Source organism: Panthera pardus, unplaced genomic scaffold, assembly GCF_024362965.1.
Source record: "Panthera pardus isolate Hobbes unplaced genomic scaffold, ASM2436296v1 HiC_scaffold_20, whole genome shotgun sequence".
Classification (NCBI taxonomy): Eukaryota; Metazoa; Chordata; class Mammalia; order Carnivora; family Felidae; genus Panthera; species Panthera pardus.
The window spans coordinates 88,473,813-88,495,658 of record NW_026526766.1 but is presented as its reverse complement, the minus strand read 5'-3'; the positions used below and the strand labels follow the sequence as shown (position 1 = coordinate 88,495,658).

The 21,846-nt window shown below is 58.5% G+C and overlaps 1 long non-coding RNA gene across 1 annotated transcript; it reads right to left on the bottom strand.

Annotated features, from left to right (window-relative positions):
* Window positions 1-7,925: 7,925 nt before the first annotated feature.
* Window positions 7,926-12,781, bottom strand: LOC128778654 (uncharacterized). Its single transcript, XR_008424375.1, has 2 exons — window positions 12,673-12,781; window positions 7,926-10,146 (listed from the first exon to the last, which is right to left on the bottom strand). It is a non-coding gene; the product is annotated as an uncharacterized LOC128778654 (long non-coding RNA).
* Window positions 12,782-21,846: the final 9,065 nt, after the last annotated feature.

Genomic DNA, 21,846 nt, shown 5'->3' with positions numbered 1-21,846 from the left:
CCCTGAGCACTTCATTCCCTGCATTCAATCCTTCCTGTTGGAAATACCTAAGCACCTGCCAAGTGCTTGGCCCAGAGCCCAGCCTGGAGTAAGGGGCGGGGATGGTAAACTGCCATCACTATAATGAAGACAAGGTCGTACAGGCACCGAGAAACAGCCTGATGATGGTCTTCGAAGACATGTTCTTGCTGTTTTCTAAGACAGGTGGTGGCCGTGTGTTTACAGTCCTTTGTTTCTCAGCAAACATATATCGTTGCCCACTGTGTACCCTGCACTGTGCTGGGGCAAGGGCACAGGGGAGAGTTAGACACCTCTCTCACAGCATCTCTATGGATAGATGTCCATGAACATCTTGGCGCTTGGGGTGTGGGTGTGGGTAGGGGTGGCTACTTCTGCCTGGAGTTGGAGCGTGCTTTCCAGAAGAGGTGATAAGTAAACTGAGTCATAAAGGAGGAGTAGGGGAAAGGGTAGGAGGCACAGCATGTGCAAAGTCTCAGAGGTGACTGCGTGGGGCCAGTCTGTTGTGTATTTGCAGCTCTGGGTTGGGGGATTGGTCCTGGGGGCTGAGGCCAGGTGATGTGGAGTGCGGGGCTCCGGGGTGATGAGCTGGGGCTTCGTCTTGCAGAGGGTCTGCGGGAGCTGAGGGTTCATGGGGGCAGGGACTTCGTGTGCCCCCCCTGGTGTCCCCAGGGTCTGCACCGAGTGTAGTTCAGGGACTGTTTGGGGACGAGCAGGAGCCACACAACTGGTAAAGGCTGAACCTACAGGGACTGGGCAGGAGATGATGGTTCCTTCAGGTGGTGCCAGCTGGGTGTTCACCGACCTTGCCCAGTTCCTGGCAGCAGGACCATCCTGCCTCTGCTGGCTGCCTCAGTCGGACTCAGCTCCCGGGAGGTCCCAGGCTCCCACTTGCCTCCTGCTTTTCCAGTGTCTCCTGCCTGAGCGTCACACGCTGCTGCTCACGTTCTCCCAGGAACCACCACCAGGTGGCGACATTGGCCACACTACGGGACTGGCCCCTCTCGCCCCCTGGCGGCCAAGAACAGGTCAGACGTAGGTCCCTGTGTGGTGGAGGGGGGGTTGGGGGGTTGGGGTGCGGGAGGATAAAGTCACTGGGTCCAGGGCGCTGGCTGTGCAAATGGGGAAACTGAGGCCCAGAGAGGGGAAGTGGTTTGCATGCATGAGCCCCATGCACAGAAGGACATAACCAGGTCTCTCCCATCCCAGGATGGGAGTCAGGGAGGGGCTCAGAGCCACAGATGCCTGGAAGCAAAGTGTGGTCCCCGAAGCGTGGGGGTGTCTGTGCACCCACAAAGTCTCAGGACAACTCCCCAAATCTGCATGGCAAAGGGACAGTGAACACCTCTGTGACATCAGGAAAGGGACCTTGAATGAGCAGAACTGTGGACATCACCATTTCGGACACTGGACAATACGAGGCGCACTGCCAACTGTCCATCCAGAGAAGGCTCGGGGTGTCACCTCCCAGCAGACTCACTCATCATGGCCCAGTAAAGGCCCTGCCACCAGGGGCCCCTGTGCACACTTGTGACTGACTAGAAACCTGGTCTTTGCAGGCCATGGAACCTAGGGGCCACGTGGCCTCAGTTTCCCCACCGCTAGAGTTTTCAGGCCCAACCCCATACCCTGCCCATGGTCCTAACCCATTTCCTAGTGGTGGCAGCGAGCCCAGGAAGGCTCTTCAGCAGTGGAGCCAGAGAACATTTCCTTTAGGAAGATGGATAGGGTGGAATCCCGGGGGCCAGCATGGAGGTGGGAGGAGGGGCCGGAACCTGTGTGTGGCTGACAGGGGCTGGGCCTATGCTGGGGACCTAGGGAATCTCTGCAGAGGCCCAGCCGCCCGCTTGGGGCAGTGAGGAACCGTGGCAGACTTCCCTCCCTGCAGCCCACCTACCAAGGGTTAACACCTTCCAGGCAAAGAACGGAAGGAGAAAACCGCTGTCCTGATTTGCTTAATGAACGTTAATTAAAAGGACAGAAGATACCAGACTCCTTCAGGACAAAGATGAAAGGCCTGTTAATTAAATCTGGGGAGATGGGGCCAGGACCCCACTGATCCCACCTGACAGCTCCTCCTTGGACCCCGGGATTGGGGTGCTAGCACAAAGGGAATCGTAGCCCCCTTCCCCGGCCTTGAGGCCCTGCCCTGATGGTCACTCGGGTGGGTCCTGCCCCTCTGGGGTGCCTCGTTTTCCCTACCTGGACAGCAAGAGCATTGGCCGAGGTGGTTTCCCATGACACCCCGTCTGGCTCCAAGGCTCTGTAAGTCTGTGCTCTTTGTCTGCGTGTCTGGGCCTCAGTCTTCCCTTCTGTTAAGTAGGGAGACTCTACCTGCTCAGCGGATAGGCAGACAAGGCGTGACATCAGGCTTGGGGATCTGCCCCGGGGAATTTAGTGACTGGCTATAGCTGGCCGCCGGGCCCGTGCTGCCAGGCCCAAGCCCGTCTGTCTGCACCGCGACCACCTTCCTGGGGCACCATCCTGTATCTCTCAGCAAGGACAAGGTGGCCACCACAGAGGCTTCCTGGGGGTCGGGCCTGGGCTGAGTGCATCACATGCCCAGGTAAGCGTAAACAGGGAAACTGAGGCTCAGCCAGAGGCAGTCCCTTGCCCAAGTGAGTGATGGAGCCTGGATTCAAACCCCAATGTCCCTGGCTCCAGATGAGATGAGGGGATGGGATGGACTCCAAACGGGGATGAGTTTTAGTTTGGGCAATCAGGGGAGGCTTCTCGAAGGAGGCGACAGATCGGCAGAGGCCTGCAAGATGGGATGGGGGCAGGGTGGGAAGGGAGGGCTCCCACTGATGGGAGCTGACAGGGGGCCCCTCCGCTGTCAACCTCATGGAGCGTCCTTTCCCTGGAGTTAACACGTTCCGACAGGCCGAGGGACATGGCTGGCCTCGGGTATGGCACCACTGAGTCCCCCCACTGCTGCTGTGCCCAGCCGGAGCAGGCCTGAGCCCAGAATGAGTCAGCCCTGGGAAGCCCTTCAAAGGGAGGGGGCCCAGAAGGACAAAGAATGCCCCTCTTCTGGGTGGTTTGGGGACCAGAGTCTGGGCTACAGAGGAGGCTCCCTGGACAGACATTTACTGTGTCCATGTGCCAAGCCCTGGGGATGGAATGATGGCAAAGCTGTCCTTGCACTTGGGGGACCCAGATGATAAACCGGTGATTATAACCCAGAGCAGTCAGGTAAGCCCTGGGGCGGTGAGCACCCAGTCTAGAAAGGCCAGGGAAGTCTTTCTGGAGGAGGTGGGGGTCAGCGGAGAGCTGGAGAGGAGATGGTCAGGAGAAAGGGACGGGGATGGGCATTCCAGGAGAGGGAACAGAAGGTGGAAGGCTCAGAGGCAGAACTGTGCAGGACTTAAGGAAGCTGTGTGGCCGGAGGTGTGAGTTTGAGAAGAGGCAAGGTGGCGTGACAGAGGTGGGAGCCGGGGGGCGGGGGTCAGGGTGCAGCACGACATGTCCTGCTGAAGAGCCCACACTTCACCTGGGGGCAGCCGGCGACTGTGGGAAGGTTTCAACAGAGATGAGACGGAGCAGGTTTTGTCCTGGAAAGCCCTCCCTGGCGGCTGCAGGTAGAAGAGAGTGGGCTGCAAGGGTGGGCACAAGCAGTCTGGAAGCTTCTGTAGGAGTCAGGGAGAGAGGGTGGCGGCCCGGACAGGAGCAGGGGCTGGGCGAGCTCTGGAGGTCCCGGAGAGGAAAACCACCAGTCGGACGGGAAGGAGGTCTCTGTCTGGGCCACCTGGGGAGGGGTGCTGTCCTGAACTGGGGCACAGGCTGAGAAGCAGGTCCGGGGAGATGGGGAGGTCACTTTTAAGTACTGACAGCATCTGTCCTGGAGATCATCCAAGAGAGGTCTCCAAGAGGCCAGACGCTTCTCCCTGCTTGGCCCCTCCCTTGCTGTGTGTCCTTGGGCAAGTCCCTTCCCCTCTCTGGGCCTCAGAATTCCCACCTGTATGCTAGAAGGTGGCACAGAATGGCCACTGAGGCCTGTCTGGAGTGGCTTCCCCTCCCTAAACCTCTCCCCGGGGTCCAGGCTGCCCCCTCGCCGGCGAGAGCCTCCCCCGCTAGACCCAGCCTCTGGCCCCTGCTAGTCTGGCTCCTACTTCCTCTGGGCACACAGGGTCTAGGACAGCAACCCGTGGCCCTGGGACTCCTTGAGGAAATGCCCGTGGCCAGGTCCATGCAGGCTGGCCCTGCCACGCCCAGACCTTGCCCACACACAGCTGAAGTGTGTGAGGTGCTGTTCATGGGTGGGCCCAGCCAGGGCTCCCGGGGCCGTGGAATGCACCCCGTGGGTAAACATCCAAGCTGCCCCCAGTGTCTACCCCCACCCCGGACTAGGGGTCCCTTGAGGGTATCCCTGACTCACCCCCTGGGCAGGTGGCAGACTGGGTGCCCACGCGGTATGAATGAACGGATGATGAATGACTGGTGAATACATAAATAGTATGTGAAGAAAGGGCCCACACGCCCGCCGTCCTCTCCCGCTGGCCACGCTTCCCGGCCACGCCGGCCTCCTTCCCCAAACAGAGCGCATTCCTGCCACGGGGCTTTTGCACATGCTGTGCTTATGCCTGGAGCCCTGTTCCCGGAGATCTCGGCAGCCCTCCCTGCCCCAAGGTCCCTGTATGAAGAGGCCGTCGTCCCAGAGCTCCTGACCGTCCCCTGTGCGTCCTACCGAGGCACGCTGCGTTGTTTTGCTCCCTAATCTTCGCCACGCCGGGGGCGCCAAATCTGCACTCGCTGGTTTTCCTCTGGTCTGTCTCCTCCATCAGACTGTGAGCTCCCTGAGGGGGTGGGCTGTGCTGCCCTCCCCACCCCTGCTCAGGGCCCAGCAGGTGCCCGTGTGGGATGAATCAATGGAGACGTAGTATCCATCGGGCGCAAAGCAGCAGGAGCAGGGGCGCAGGGTGACCGGCTCCGTGCAGACGCTGGTCCTCACCGGGGGTTCCCCCTGCAGGGAAAACCCGGCCATCAGACATAATTTCATTTCAGAGCTTTTTGTGCTGAGGACAAGGAAACAGCAATTATAAGTCAGCAGCAGAACCCAGCAAGGAAGGGGAGGGCATGGGAAAGCAACACTGCCCTCCAGCTGCCCTGGGGATTCTGAATCGGTGCTGTGAACACCTCTGGGACCATGTTGGGACCCCCAGGCCTGAGTTGGACCCCGTCTGTCCCTAGGGCCTGGCACCACCCTGCAGGGGCTCCCATGGCCTTTGGGTAAAGGCAGCCCCTCAGACCTTACCTCCTCAAATCCCAGAACTCCTGCCTCATTTGGCCAGCCTCTTCCAGACACTCAGACATACTAGGTCCCCTCCTACCCCAGGACCCTTGCACCTACCAGTCTCTCCATCTGAAATGCTCTCTCCCTGATTCTTGTTCCTCCTCTTGGCCTCAGGCTCAGGATAATGTCGCTTCCTGAGGAAGCCCTCCCCGGTAACCCGCTCCTGATTTCATGTCACCTCTAATAGTCATTATCAGTCCCATGTTCTTTGTTCCCACTAGACTGCCACGCCCGGAGGGCAAGAATCGCGCAGTTTCCTGCTCTGTTCCTGACACACACCCCAGGCAGGATTCACACGAGGTGGTCAAACGCAGGTGAGCGAGCGAGCGAGCGAGGGAAGGAAATCGGGTGCAAGGAAGGAGGGAGGATGGACAGAGAGCAGGCAGGAAGTAAGGAGAAAGCCGTCTGGCTGTGAGGCCCAGGCCGTGGTTGGGCTCCTCTCCCAGCGTGCGGGCCCTTTAAGGGGGTGAAGGCCAAGGGCAGGGAAGAAGCTGGCGGGCCCATGACAGGGAAGTGATCTACTCCTGCGCCTCTGCCTTCACGTGGCTTTATTTTGAAAACGTGAACTTTACAAATGTCAGGGAAAGGTGGGATTCTCAGCCGGGGACCCGGAGAAGCCGATTAGCATTCCCCGTGCCAGCGCTAATGGGGCCGTGCATAGGCTGCGGGAAATTTATGCCGCCTGCCGGGGCCGATGCTGAGGCCAAGGCAGGAGAGTCTAACACATAAAACGGCAAGGCTGTCAAATCTATGCGTCCCCCAGGAGGACACGGGGCCACCGTGGGGACGCCCGGAGGACGGGAGGCGGGAGGAGTATCCCCCGCAGGTGGTGGAGGCCACGGGGGGGCCGGGCGGGGTGAGGGGACCCCCCTGTTTGCTGCACCCTGGGAGGGGTGACCCCTCATCCTCCCTCCATCAGGCCGGGCCCTATCCCTGCCCACCGGGCGACCAAATCGTGCTGATTCCTCCTCACGGGGCCCTGCTGGGGGCGGGGGGCATGCTTCCGATGAAGAGACAGACGGTCAGGGAAGCAGAGTCACTCAGCTGGGCGGGTCAGGCCGGTTCTCTCTGACTGTTAGTGGCCTCCTTGCCCTGCCCTCCCCCACCTTCCCCAGTTTCCAAGACAAACCTCGTTTAGGACGGTCCCCACCATCAGCGCCCAATTAGAGTCCCCTCCGAGCGAGCGCGTGGAGGGAGTTCTGCATGGGCCTCGGAGCACTAAACACACCCTTCCCTCTGCTGGAACACCCTTCCCCACCACACCTGCTCCACGGTTTACTGCTGTCTGTGCCCACCCCGCGGCAGGGGAATTTGGGTCTTCAGCGAAGAGAATTCTTTGCAAATCCCCTTTCGGGCACTGCGGGGTCTTGGGGATGTGTTGGGAGCTGTCAGCCTTCCATCTGGATCTGTGTGTGTGTGTGTGTGTGTGTGTGTGTGTGTGTGTGTGTAGGAGGAGGGACAGTGCCCGGATCTGACAGGGGAGGGAGGCCCCGGGAGCCCCAGGCCACGGCAGGGCTGTCACAGGCCCCACAGCCTGGCTGGGCTGGGGCCAAGCAGGGCTCAGAGCCCACTCTGGGACCGGGAGACACAGAAGGTGAGGGCAGTTGAGGGGTTGGCAGGTTCGGGGCCTCTGGCCCCTCGGGGACAGTCCCTGAGGGGCTCAGGAAGATGCTTTACAGATCACTCCAATCATGGGTGCAGGAGTCCCTATGTGACGAAGGCCCCAGAGCAGCCAGGGAGGGGAGACTTGAGGCTGGTCCCCGAGGCTGTCCAGCTGTGTCCTCCCGCGGGCCGCGTCCTGTCCCTCAGAAGAGGCGGGGGCCTGGGACAGTGCCGGGGACCAGTGATGACCCCGGGCCCCAGCCACTGAGTGCTTCTGTCACCCCCAGAACGGGGCCTTGCTGAGGGCAGGGACGCGGTCTGCCAGTTCCCGAGACTCGTCACACCCTAAGTGCCGGGTCAGTGCTGCGTATGGAGTGCATGCCCAGCCCTGTGCCCTGAGCCGTGCACAGGGTCTCCTCCATGGTCGAAGCCACCCCTGCTCTCAGATGAGGCGGCCAGGCTCGGGGACGGGGGACCTGCCCGGGCTCCCAGGGCTCAGAGGTGTGAGCGCTTCGTTCCGAAGACGTGGTTGGACTCCAGAACGGAAGCACGGCTCGGCCGTTGGCTTGGGGTTCCCGTGGGAGGGCCAGGCAGGGGGCACATGTCACGAGTCGGCCGTGTTCTCCACACTCAGAAGAGCTAGCGGGGACCGGGCCTCCGGGGTCCCTGCGAGCCAGCGGCCAGAGGCTCGGGCTTGGGTCCTGAGTGGGGACTCCGTGGCCCGGTGACAGACAGAGGCCAGGCAGGGAAGCCTGCCAGCGGAGGCCCCTAAATAACGGGGAGTGACCAGCATGTCTGCTCCCTGTCCCAGTCGGGGGACAGGCTCTGCCTTCATAACGCGTGATCGATGGGCCTAATATGGGACTGGAGACGGCGGGCTGGCAGCCCCGGCCCGGCCCGCCGGCTGCCATTTGCCCATATATTTATTTATTTATGCATTCTCCTCCGTGGCAAAAGCCCAAAGACAATAAAAGAAATTGAATTGCATATCAGATGGGACATCAGAGGGAGATACGGCCATAAATCGCGTCGTATTTATTCCATAAATATCAGCGCCTCCCGAATAGCCAGTGCCCGTTATGAAGTTATAATCAGGAATCTGGTCCCACGACGCTCACCACGGGCTCCTCCCCCACTAGACAAACAGGCTGGGTCCCCAAAATAAATAACGGCTTCCTCTGGCCACCTGCCCCCCACCGAGGCAGGCATCTGCGTGCCCGGACGCTGCCTCCGCCCCAAGCAAGGAGCAGAGTCTACAGGAAAGGGCAGGAGGAGGCTGGCTCTGCAGTGTGCCCAGGCCCCGGGGGGTGGGAGGGGGAGAGTTAGCTTCTCCAGGCCCTCTCCCCCCCCTCCCCCTGCCCACCTGCCCCGCTAACCCCTGATCGGAGCCGTCACTCCCTCCTCTCTCTCTATGCCGGTTTTCTGCCAAGGTATCCTTTCCATTCAGTAAAATGCACACGGTAAGCGTGCAGCTTGATGAATCCACGCACGTCTTCCTTAGCGCTACGTCCCCGTCGCGGGCGCCCCTGCAACGGAAGCTGCACTTCTGTCCCCTCGGGTCATCTCGCAGGTTCTGGAATTTCGGCAGCCTGCAGTCGCGTCGCTTGTGTTCTCTCGTGTCTGTTTTCTCGCGGGTCCTGTGTCAACTTCACCTCCATCCTGGGACCCAGATCAGTGCCTGGCATAGGACGGAGACTCAGCCAGTGTGGGTGGAACAACTGAAAGGAGTCACCGGCGGGTAACGTGGCATTTTGACCTGACTCTTTTTAAAGGTGGAGGTGAAATTGACACAGCACAAAATTAACCATTTTAAAAGTGCGCAACCTGGCGGCGTGTGGCGCATCCACGCTGCTGAGCAGCCACCGTCCCTGTCTTGTTCCAAACGACAGCCTTTCGGACGTGGCCTCATCAGCCTGTGACGTGGCCTCACTTTCTCTCTTTAGCAACCGATGTGTCTCTGAGGTCCTCTCCGGCTCCCTCCCGGCCCCGGGTCTTCGTGTGCCCTTGAACTTCTCTTCTCCGGTGTTTACGGATGGTCCAAATATCCCACCTTGAAGGTTGGCTGATGTGCCCAGCGCCCTTCCCGGGGAGGGAAGCGTCTGGTGGGGCTCCCCCTCCCCGCCCCCTGCTGGCCGCTCTGCCTGGGTCCTCAGGTCCCCTGGGCAAACTTCGGCTCTGCCCGTCTCCCCCGTGCCCCTGGCCTCCCTCATCAGCCTGCAAGAATCTTTCCTTTCCTTTCCTTTGGCTAATAACTGGGGCAGGGGAGGAGGACCCAATTTATTCCACAGCAAATAAAGAGCTGCCATGATAAAGTTGGGGGGAGAAAGTTGAAAGGAGGAAAAATACCTTGGGTAATGACATCTCCTGCGTCTTTATATTCGGAAACGGATCGTTCTGGACGCGGGCAGAAGGCCTGATTTAATATCCTCATGGAAAATACTGCACCTGATCCAATTACCACGGGAATTTTGATACAGTCAGCAGTCAAGATGAAACGTTCAGAGGCGCTCGCGGCAGGAGGAAACACAGAGACCGAATTACCCCGACTCCTCTGGGGGCATATAACCGGTTCGGGTCACGGTAAGGGCACCTCGGGCCAGGCTGGGGGGCTCGACTGAGGCCAGCGTGCTGCCGTCGGCCCCCGTGGCCACGCTGGTCAGTCCCTTGGCAATCCGTCACGTTGCCTTCTAGCCAGCGGGAGCCCTTGGGTTGGAATCCCGGCGTGGCAGGCGAGGGTCCACGCGGAGAGGTGTCCCCACGCACCCTTGCCAAACCCTGACCAGGCTGCTGCCTGAAAACCCCTCCGTGTGTCCTCCTGGCCCAGTCTCCAGGCCACCAGGCTGGCTCTGGCTCAGCCACCTGTCAGTTCTCCCTATTACGTGCACTCCGAGCCCTTGCCCTTTGCTGCACAACATTGGCCGTGACTCTAATCCAGAAACATCCGAGCTCTGCCTATTGAACATCCGTCTCCCCCCGCTGGATTTGGGCTGCACAAACATACAGGTGCCAGAGGCTGCTGCGTCTGTCCTGTGCTGGCCACGCAGCCTTGGAGAAGGTTCTAGACTCCCTGAGCCTCAGTGGACTGACCTGCACACATCCCGGAGGGGGCAGGAGGATCCAGCAAGATGCTGACGAGGAGGAATGTGATAAGGAGCGAAGGTTCTACAGCCAGGTTCTTCGGGGGCCATGACCCTGCTGTGCCACTCACCAGCCCCACGACTCGGTTGCCTCATCTGTGAAATGGGTCATCATGGCAATTACACCGGTTAATATCTATCTAATGAGCTCCATAGCAGGGTTACCGTGTTGAGTTCCCCACCCCTTCCTGGATTTTGGTGGAGCTCCATGTATCTTTCCCCCCCTTGAATGGGGCGGCGACTAAAAGCCCTGGGGTGTCCCCACCATCGCAGAGCTGTGGGGCAGGGCCTGGATCAAGGCACCAAGTGTTTCCCACCAGAGTCAGACATTAGCCCATTCACCACTAACCCGTGATTACAGCCGGGTCTGTTACCTCTGGAACCCACCTCGTAGGAAGGGACACGGCAGACCAGGTACACAGGAGGACGTGCTTGTTTGTTTATTTATTTAAAGCTTAGTTATCTTGAGAGAGAGAAGGAGAGAGCACACGCAAGCTGGGGAGGGGCAGAGAAGAGAGGGAATCCCAAGCAGGCTCCACACCGTCAGCGCAGAGCCCGATGTGGGGCTCGAACCCACAAACCGTGAGATGATGACCCGAGCCGAGATCAAGAGTCAGACGCCTAAGTGACTGTGCCACCCAGGCGCCCCTGTTTTTTTTTAATGTTTATTTATTGGGTGGGGGGGGGGCTGTGGAGGAGCAGAGAGAGACAGTTTACGTACTGAACTGTGAGACGCTGACCTGAATCTACGTAGGATGCTTCACCGACCGAGCCAACCGGGCGCCCAAGGAGGAACGTAACCTCCTGAGCGAATCAACAACCTGGGTGGGCTTTTGTGCACCGAAAAGATTACCCAGACAATGACTTTGATTTTAAACATTAACATGTGATTCATGAACGTTACACATTCAAAAAATGCACCTCTTTCTTGAGCTTTTAAGCTCACTTTACATACTTACTATTCTATTTCTATTTACATATTTATAAACTTAGCACATTTGAACAATCCTTTGTAAGGGCCCTTTGATTACTGTTTGGTCCCGTTTATAAAACTAGTTAATCAAGCGCCTTTAAACATTTTAAGCTGCATGAAGTTGAACGTGTTCCATTTCTTTTTTGGTATATTCAGTGGTCTGAGAACCCAGCCTCTCTGCAGACGGAAGCATATGGTTCATACGCTGCATTTATAAACGCTGTTAACATCGAGCACTGTTTCTGAACTTCCCCAAAGCGCAACGTAAAACCCCAATTCTATTTATCGTTTATCTTTTTTAATGTTTGTTTGTTTTTGAAGGAGAGAGAGAGAGAGAGAGAGAGAGACAGAGTGTGAGCGGGGGAGGGGCAGAAAAGAGAGGGAGACACAGAACCCGAAGCGGGCTCCAGGCTCTGAGCGGTCAGCACAGAGCCCGACGTGGGGCTCGAGCTCATGAGCCGCGAGATCACGACCCGAGCCGAAGTCAGACGCTTAACTGAGCCACCCAGGTGCCCCTAAGACCCCACTTCTAAATCAAGCGCTCACTTCCATATTTTATTTTTTTATTATTTTATTTTATTTTTTTATTTTTTTTTTCACTTCCATATTTTAAATTTAAATCACAAGGCTGGGCTAGTATCTTAATCAGCAAGATAGTCTTGAACCTTAGAAACGCTCACACCTGTGCACCCTCAAGATGAAGCTATTATCGTTACCGTTTTGATTCTCTTAAATGTGTCTATTCTTTTTTTTTTTTAACCTTATTTACTTATTTTGAGAGAGAGAGAGAGAGAGAGAGCACGAGCAGGGGAGGGGCAGAGACAGGGAGAGAGAGAGAATCCCAAGCAGGCTTCATGCTTTCAGCGCGGAGCCCAACGCGGGGCTTGAACCCACAAACCACAAGATCACGACCCAAGCCGAAATCAAGAGTCGGACGCCTAACCGGCTGAGCCACCCAGGCGCCCCTTAAATATGTCCATTCTTGATTCTAAGCCTTCTTGAGGTTGAACGATGCTAGCCTGGCACGGGCACGATTTTGCTGCACCTACCTAGAGATTTGAGGATTGCGTTCTCAGCTGGCTGAGTGTTTTACGGACCCGCTGGCCTGGCTGGGGCGCCCACCTGCCCAGCCTCCACCTCCCGGGGCCTGGGCCCAGTGCTGGCCTCCCGGGGGCCCCTGGCTGGCCAGGGTGAGCCCCTCAGCCCTCATTCTTCTCTCTGCTCACGCCCCCCACGCCTCAGTTGATTGGATTCCGCTAATCGGTTTACTGATTCATTCTCCCCTGAACACTTCATATTCCTCCTCTCAGTTAGGACCTCCGCCATGGAGGACGCTTAATGACAGATGATTGGATTCTGTGTGCCTCCCAGGGCTTTTGTCACACTTCTGAGGTCACCGCAAGGACGGGGGGGGGGTGGGGGTGGAGGCTTGGCCGCTACCCAGGAGGAAGTGGCCGCGAGGAGCTTGGCTGCAGGACCACGCGGCCACCTCAGTCTCTCCACCTTTGCCAGTCGATGTCCGCGTGTCCTGGGCCGCCAGAAGCCACGGAACACTGGGACAGCTGGAAGGAGGGTGGGGAAGGCCTGGGGCTTCGAATCACCCCAGCCTGGACTGCGGGGCAGTTGGCTGCTGGCTCTCTGCACCTCACCTGTGAAGCAAACCGCAGACAAGTGGGTCTTAGAGCTTCCTCCTGGGCAGGGTGGCTGTGAGCACTGAGAAAGACCTGGTAGCCAGTGAGCCCCAACTAAATGTCAGTCCCTTCCGGGCGGCAGCTGCATCCGGAGCTCCACCCAGGAGAGGCTGGGACGCGGCAGGAAACACCTGCTGGTGGGAGGGGCTGCCCGCAAGAGTGCGCGCTCCTCCTTCTCAACGACCTGGTCAGCACTGGGGCTCAGAGAGGTTAAGTAACTTGCCCACAGTCACACAGCTTAGAAAAGGTGGAGCTGGGGGTTGCCCTCAGGCCAGTCTGAACCCTCCGTCCCTTCGTCTTGGCCCCGGTGCTGTCCCCCTCCCTGTGGCTGTGGGCCCCCAAATCCCGGCTTGGGCTGGACGAGACGGAAGCAGCAGGAGGAGGCAGCCGTGACTGAGCTGTTTACACAGTGGAGAGGATTCCCTTCCATCTCCCATCACTCCCCCTTCAATGATCTCACCACCAGGAACCCGAGAGAATCGGAGCCACTGTGAAGGAGGCATCTCTCAGATGAAAGCTGCAGCCGGCATCCCCGCGACGGGGGCACCTGCTGGCGACGGGGGCACCTGCTGGCCCCTCGGCCTCTCTCGGGGCGGCTCCCTGGGGAGGCTGGGGGCTGCGGGAAGGGCAAGGTGGATAGGGGTCTCCTTCTAGCCTCCCCTCCCTCCCCGCCAGCGCCAGCCATGGCCTGGGAAGGTTGTCTTGGTAACTCGGGCTGAATTCCTGCTTACCATCTTGCTGGGATTTCTCTCCCTGTGATGAAAGGCTCGTGGAGGGGAGGAGAGGCAGAGCCAGCCCAGCACCCTCCTTCCGGGGCGCTGCTGACTTCATAAGAGATGCTGCTTTTCTGCAGGAAGCCCCAACCGCAGGCTCATGATGTGCAGGGCGGGGTGGGGGGCAGGGGCGAGGGTCTTCCTGAAGCCCGGACCCCCACGGGGAAAGTCCTCAGGTCCCAAACACCCTCCCGGGCTGGAAAACCCCAGGGCAAGCCTGTGGCTCTGGGGACAGTGGAGGTGGGAGGCTCTTAAGAGGGGGCACAGCAGCCCAGTGGTTTGCACAGCGCTGGATGGGCTGGGGCCCCTCTGCTCACGGGCTGGATGGCCTTTCCTGCCGGGTGCCAGGGACGTGATGGCTCCCTGGGGCAGCCCCAGCCACATGGGCCGGTGACACCATTGCCAGGATGCTGTGGGATGACCGTAAGCCAGCCTGACTGAGATGTCCACCCCAAGAACCACGGGAGGCAGGAAGCTGACCAGCTTCCTTCGTCTCTTTCTCTCTCTCTCTCTCTCTCTCTCTCTCTCTCTCTCTCTCTCTTTTAACCAGCTTGCAGCATTGCAAAATCATCCGCCTTGGACTCAGAAGGAGCTCCAGACAGGGGGTGCCTGGGTGGCTCCGTTGGTCGAGCGTCCGACTTCGGCTCAGGTCATGATCTCGCGGTTCACGAGTTCAAGCCCCGCGTCGGGCTCTGCGCTGACAGCTCGGAGCCTGGAGCCTTGACTGACGTGCCCTGCTATCAAGGAAGAGCATGCCCCACCCCCACCCCCGCCCCGATCTTTACATATGTGGCCATGCGAGCCCAGGGAGGTGACACGACTTGTCCTGGGCTGCCCAGCCACTTGGGTCTTCTCTAGCAGAGGTGGTGGCTCAGCACGGGGGTGAGAGTCTAGGTTGTCCCCACCCGTGGCTCTTTCCTCTGCCAGCTCATCAGCTCCGGCCTCTGTTCGAAGAGACCCTCGCATCCCCCCATAGTGAGGATGGCCTCACAGGCAAACATCCACACTCTAACCAGAGCCCACGTGGCCTAAGCTGTGCCTCCGGGAAGTGACCGTGTCAGAGGCCAAACCCCGTCTTGTAACTGACCATCCCCTGAGACACGAACCCATGACCCGAGTGTCAAGGCGGCTATATTATAAGCACAGAGCTGAGGATGAGAATTTCTCTGATGGGAAGGGGATGGGGGGATGGGGTCAGAGAGGGGTGGGCACCGTAGACATTTTCTAAAGCTGCTTCCTCCTTACCACGGTGCAGGAGACCGGGGATGTCCCCCAGGGCCGGGGGAGGGGGGCGCGGGCAATGCTTCATTCCTCAGTAACGTTGCTGACCACATTGCTAGGTGTTCCCCACTAATCAGAAGAGACTATTTAGTGAGCGCTTGCTGTGTACCAGGCCGTCCCTATGCTAGCTGCACGTTGTGGGGAACGTTATGTCCATTTTACAGATGAGGTAAGCGAGGCTCAGACAGGCAGAGTCACTTGCTATCTTCGGTGGTTCTTCCCAGGGCGGGCCCGTGTCGAGGATGTCAGGGCAAGTGATTTTATGAAGGAAGTGCTCCCAGGAGAAGCCAGTCAGGAATGGAGAAAGAGGACAGAGGAAGGATTAGAAGGCCAACAAGAGCTCCGCTGAGGTCCCAGGCTCAGCCTGATCCCGTGAAGCATAGATGATACCCTGGTGCTGGTCCCATCCCAAGACCGGGAGAGGAGCTTTCATACCTGCCCGCCAGCCAATGGCTGTAGATGGACGACGGGGTCCAGGAAAGGGGACTCAGGGACACCGAAGTCTCTACCCTATTTGCTCTAAGTCATGTATCTGGCAGGCGACAGAGCCAGGATTCAAACCAAGCCCTGTCCCCACCTGGGGTTCTTTTTTTTTTTTCCCCCTTAAGTTTATTTATTTTGAGGAGGAGAGGGGCAGAGAGAGAGCAAGACAGAATCCCAAGCAGGCTCCGTGCTGTCCGTGGTGCCGGATGCATGGCTCAGTCACGCGAACCATGAGATCATGACCCGAGCTGAGATCAAGAGCCAGATGCTTAACCAACGGGGGCCATCCAGGCGCCCCCAGGCCCTGGGTTCTTAACTACCGCCCCACAGGCCTCACCTCTTCTTAAGCTGATGCTTTGGCTTCACTGGGAGGCCGGCTCCCCCTGTCTTTCCTGCTGTCTCCAGGAAGCCAAGAGGCCATGGTGCAGAAGTGACACGAGCATATAATCGCACGCTTTTATTACACCGCGTATCTACCGCGCTCTATCACATGGCCTCACCACAGAAAGTACGGCACAGGGTCTCGTGTATTATTTATACAAGGAGACTCTCGGTGGGAGTGCAGGGGGCGGGCAGCCTTGGATAATACGCAGATGGCTGGGCACACTCGGAAAATCCCCCGTGCTCAGAGGAACAATTAGACACTCCTGACTTAGGGCCCCTCTCCTCGCCTGGCAAAGCAAACAAGCAGACAAATGAGTTGATTTAAAGAAAATGACTCTGTAAATGAGGTTACGGTTGGTGCAGGGATATGGCAGGAGGAGGGAGGTGCTGGATAAGGTGTGTGAGCCGGGGGCACAGGGGGCGGAGCTGGGCACCGGCTCCACCCATCAGCCTCGCCATCCCGTCCCCACCCCCAGCCCCCCCCCCCCCCCCCCCCCGCCCCGGCAACCCCCACAGTGCTCTAGGGAGTGAGATCCCCGCCCCCTCCAGTTAGACGTGGGCACGTGACCCTTTCTGGCCAATGAAATCCAGAAGGGCCGAATGTGGGCCCCTCCCAGGCCAGGACATTTAAGTGCAGGTGTGGGACCCTCCAGGCGGTCCCCCGACAGACGGCTGTGGGAAGCCTGAGGGGTGTGAGTGAGGCACAAAGCTTGGCACTGGGGACCCACCGAGAGTCTGGGCTTGTCGCCGGCCCGTTGTGCTCATAGAGCAATTTTACAGCTAAGCAAACAGCTCAAGGGCATGAGGGAACTTGCCCAAGGTCACACTGCCTGGGAATGGGACAGCTAGGGCTGAGATCCAGTCTGCCTCCACCAGCCCTCAGTGGCTCCCTTCTGTCTCCAGGGACAACTGATTTTTTTCAAAAGACCGTCTGTCAATAGGTCCTGTCCAGCCACATTCCAAGCGTTTCTCAAGCCTCCATCCACTCTGCCTAGACCTCTGGGCTTTGGGGTGGCCGCCCTGGTCTTTCCCTGGGCTCCTCCTCCCCCTCCCGCCCCTTGCAAATCCGCTCTCCACTCAGGAACCAGGTCACCTCTCCAGACACGCGTCTCCTTGCGCCACGCACCGTTCAAAGCCCATCGCAGGCTCCCCGGTGCCCCAAAGACAAGGCCTGCGTGCCACAGGCCTCTGGTGACTTCCGTACCTCACTACACCACTCTCCATTTGGGCTTTGCCCTAGCCACACCTGCTTCCTTCAGTCTCTCTGAACACCACACTCCTACTGCATGGGCTTCACACAGGCTGTTCCCACCACTTAGAATGCTTGTCCCTGCAATCTTAGCCTGGCTCGCTCCCACGAGGGAGGCTCTGGAGCCCAGGGGTGGAACCGAGAAACTGTGTGCACGCGTGTGCATTCCTATGTGTGTGTGTGTGTGTGTGTGTGTGCACGCGTGCCTGTGTAAACTCCACCTTCCCTCACACCTCTGCCCGGATGCCCTCCTGCATCAGCCACGCTGTATTTGCTTGTCCACTGTCCTCCCCTACGGGGACGTAGGCTCCCTACAGCTGGAGGTTTTGCCTTGTTACCGTGTACTTTGAGTCTAGCCCAGTGCCCGGCACAAAGAAGGCATTTAGTAAATAGTCACTGGTTGAATGAAGGAAGGAATGAATGCCTTGCATTGGTGGACACCATGAGCGGCCACAAGTCTATGAAGATATATTTGATTTCTCTACCCGTCCCAGTTGGGACGCAGGCCCAGCCGCCCCCTGACCTGGGGTCCGCACCCACACCCAGGCCGAGACCCACCCTCTGTGGACAAGCCACCACCCTTGAGAGTCTAACACCGTTGTGAACTCCTCCTGGCTGCACCTGTTGTCTTGTGCTCTGGGTCCGTGCTCTTTGAGGGTCGTGTGCAGAATCCCTTGCCCCCTTCCAGGAGGCAGGCCTAGAGCCCATGAGCCCGTGCCCCACGCTGGTTGTGGGTGGTAAAGACCTTGGGCTTCGGGGCCAGAGAGACCTCCCTGCCAGTTACTTTCTCCGGCCGTGGACCTTGGACAAGTCCCTGGACGGCTTGCTGGAGGCCTCAGCCATCTCCCCTGTCAATGGGTGTAAAACAGCACCGTCTTCCAAGGCCTGTCATGGCGATGTGGGGAGCTGACGTCCAGGTATGACCTCAGCCACCCAGTCCTGCCCTTTGGACCTGCAGCCCCCCGGCAGGGGGGCTGCCGACAACAAGAGATTCACAGGGTGTGAGAGACGGGTCAGCCCTCCACAGACACTTTCTCTCCCACAGAATCAGCCAGAACCGGAGGAGCCTTACTAATGGAGAGTTTCCTGTCTGGAAGAGACGACTCACCTGTCAGCGTTCTGGAGGAGGATGTACCTGTCAAAGGTGTATCACCAGCATCACTTGAGAATGCTGTCACCCGAGGTGGCCCCACCTCGGGAGAAGTGGCTGACGTCTCACCGGGCCGGCAGCTGTCTGGTGCGGGGCTGTGGGGTATGAACGATGGCATTTGGGGTGATTACCCGAGGGGACACGGGACGAGCCTTCTCCCTGTGCCCAGGGAGCGTTTCTAGAACTTCACCGCCACTTTTTTTTTTTTAATGTTTATTCATTCTTGAGAGACAGAGAGAGACAGCATGAACGCGGGAGGGTCAGAGAGAGGGAGACACAGAATCTGAAGCAGGCTCCAGGCTCCCAGCTGTCAGCACAGAGCCCGACGCGGGGCTCGAACCCACGAACCGTGAGATCATGACCTGCGCTGAAGTCGGACGCTCAACCGACTGAGCCCCCACAGGTTCCCCTCACCACCACTTTTTATATTAAAGTCCTTGCCACGCTTCCGAACCTCTGGTTCTCTTGCCATCATCAGCTATGGATGAGCAGAAGTGCCTGGAGGTGGGACAGGAGTGAACGTGGCTGTGTTTAAATGGCGCCTGGGGGGCTCAGTCGGTTGAGCGTCTGACTCTTGGTTTCTGCTCAGGTCACGATCCCAGGCGTGTGAGTTCAAGCCCTGAGTCGGGCTCTGCGCTGACATCATGGAGCCTGCTTGGGATTCTCTCTCCCTCTCTCTCTGCCCCTCCCACTCTCTCTCTCTCTCAAAATAAATAAACGTAAAAAAGAGAAAATAGGCTACTTGGGAAATGGAGGCTGGTGGGGACGGGGAGCTTGCTTGGGGGTGGGTAACTATGCTTTTGCCCACTGCCCCCATCCTGCCTTGGACCCGATGCTCTGATGCCTCAGTTTACCCCCTGGGTGCCCACACGACTAGATTAGTCTTCTTCCCGGGCATGCCGTGAGGGGGTTCGGACCTGGGCAAATGGCACAGGCCCCTGGCCGTGGTTGGTGGGACCGTCCAGTCGCCCTGCACACCACTTCCTGCATCAGTGACATTTCCCAGCTGGAGGGTTGGAATCGCTTTGCCCGATGCTGGCTGTCGCCGGCACAGGCGATGGCCGCCCGCAGCCTGGGAGCGGCCGGGGCTGACAGAGACCTCGGGGAGGCAGGTCTGGCATCTGCACAAATGGGGAGGGGGGGGGCAGTGGACCCGGCTGCCCCTCTGGTTGGGCCCCCAGCGGGCTGTGTGGCCTGGGCAGCCCGAGGCGCTGGCTGCCACCCCCGGTCCATCTGCCGAAATTTCAAAGGCAAATGTTCTGAGAAATAATGGGGCTTAATAAGCCAGGCTGATCGATATTCCATTGAAGGGAAAGGCGAAGGAGAGGGAGAGAGGGGGAGGGGGAGGGGGGGGAATGACCCAGAGAGACCTAGAGAGACCTAGAGAAACACAGAGTGTAACAGAGAGAGAGAGACAGAGAGAGAGAGAGAGAGAGAGAGAGAGAGGGAGACTCATGCACAGAGAGACACAGGCAGAAATACACAGAGAAAGAAGGAGGGAGAGAGGCAGGTACAGACAGTAACTATACACACTGAACAACGCAGGGGTACAACAGAGAGAGAGATGTAGGGCCCCCCGCACCCCCACGACATGCACAGAAACAGAGTCACAGGGGGACCCCCGGAGGACGGCGGAGGGATGCAAGGGGTCAGGAGGAGGGCTGTGGGGGTCTGAGCTGCCTCAGGACCTCGGAGGAAGCCGGGCCCAAGGTCAGCCTGGCCGCAGGGGTCTTATCCTTGGTCCTCAGGCCCTCGGGCAGCAAAGTGTGTGGCCACCCCCTGTCCCAGTGCTCAGGACACAGAATGACGGGCCCGGCCAACAGCAGTGCCTAAGGTCATGGTGACAGGGAGGGGTCCCGAGTGACAGGGCTTCCATCGGCGGCTGTACGACCTCCCGCCCTGGGCCAGACCCCGCGTCTGGAGTTTCCTCCCCTACATCTGCAAAATGCCAGGGGTGGGCACCGGAGTGGCTGCGAGGGTTTAAATGAGCAGCCTGTAGTCCAGCAGCAGCTACCCTTTCTGGAAACTTCCGATGTGGCAGGCCCATCGGAGGACCCAACAAGCATCCGTGGGTTAGGCACAGCAATGCCCGGTTGCAAGGGAGAGAGTGATTTACCCGAGGTCCTGCACGGGCAGGAGATGTGAACACAACCTCTGAACGTGTTTCTACGCGGGGTCGGTGCCCCGGCAGAGGTGGGAGTAAGGCAGACCCAGCAGCCTTGTCCTTCGTTAAGGTTGGGCTAAGGGCTGGGGACGGGTAGACGTCCACCTCTGGGGGCAGAGAGCCATTCACTCACCCACCCGCTCCCTCCCTCCTCCATTCACTTCCGGCCTTACTAGATTACTGATAAATAAAAATTTTAAAACGAGCTGACTCTTGTCCTTCCCCGTGTTCTTCAGAGGCCTGTACTGAGGGTTCTCGGCCGCCTATAGAATGCGCCTTCTCCAAGCCCAGAGACCATTTGGGAACCTGTCTGTCTGTCCCACGCACACGCTCCCTGCACTGAGGTGCCCACGAGAAGTGCCCGAGGTGGGTCTGATCTGAGGTCACACAGCTCGTTCTGGGATCCCAGCCTGTGCTCTCGGCTACCTTCCCATCAGTCCGGGACACCTCACCGATCTCCATCCCGCACCCTTCGGTCCTCGCTCATGGCCCTGTAGGCGCGTCTCTGGAGTTCCCTCCCGGGACCCTTCCTCTGCGTGGGGCCAAAGATCTCCACCCCTTGCGTCTATGAATCGTCCCCATACTTCAGTCGAAGCCGGGGCTCCACTCACCTGCCCTTTCTCTGCAGAGCCCTGGACTCTTAACAGCACCACCCTCCTGTCCCAGGGGACGGAATTCATACAGTCAGGGGCCACTCGGCCGACTTTCAGGCTGCCCACAGTGTCCAGTAGCCTCCAGGCTTTTCCTGCATGGCCCTGGGGCTCAAGAGAACAGAGGGTTTGAGAGAAACCGTCCCCCGTTCGACCTGCCTCTTCAAATGTATGCTCCCCGAAGTCCCCTTCCTTAAGTAGACTGTCACCTGCCCCTGGGTGTATGTCAGGGGAGTTTTCAAAAGCTGGATTCCTGGGTCTCACACAGCAGATTCCATTCCTTCCAGCCTGGACCTATGATATTTTTTTTTTACAGTGGTAAAATGCATATTACATAAAATTTACCATTTTAACCATTTTAAATGTCAGTGGAAACAAATACATCCACGACGTTGCACAACTGTTCCTACTACCTTAATTCCAGAACTTTTCAGCACCCCAAATGGAAACCCCATACCAAGTAAGCAGTCAGCCCCCATTCTCTCCTCGCCTCCCCCCCTCCTCGTCAGCCCCTGGAAACCACTAATCTGCTTTCTGCCTCCCTGGATTGGCCTACTCTGAATATCTCATAGATGAGGAATCATACAATACGTGGGCTGCTGGGACTGGCTTCTTCAAGGTTCATCCTTGTGGCAGCAGGTGTCAGAACCTCATTCCTTTTTTTAATATTATTTCTTTTTTAACCTTTATTTATTTTTGAGACAGAGAGAGACAGAGTGTGAGCGGGGGAGGGGCAGAGAGAGAGGGAGACACAGAATCCGAAGCGGGCTCCAGGCTCCAAGCCGTCAGCACAGGGCCCAGTGCGGGGCTCGAACTCACGGACCGCGAGATCGTGACCTGAGCCGAAGTCGGACGCTCAACCGACCGAGCCACCCAGGCGCCCCAGAACCTCATTCCTTTTTATGGCTCACTGTTTCTCCGTCACGTGGATCTACCAAATTTTGTTTATCCATTCATCCTCTGATGGACACTTGAGTTGCTTCTGTCTTTGGCTAATG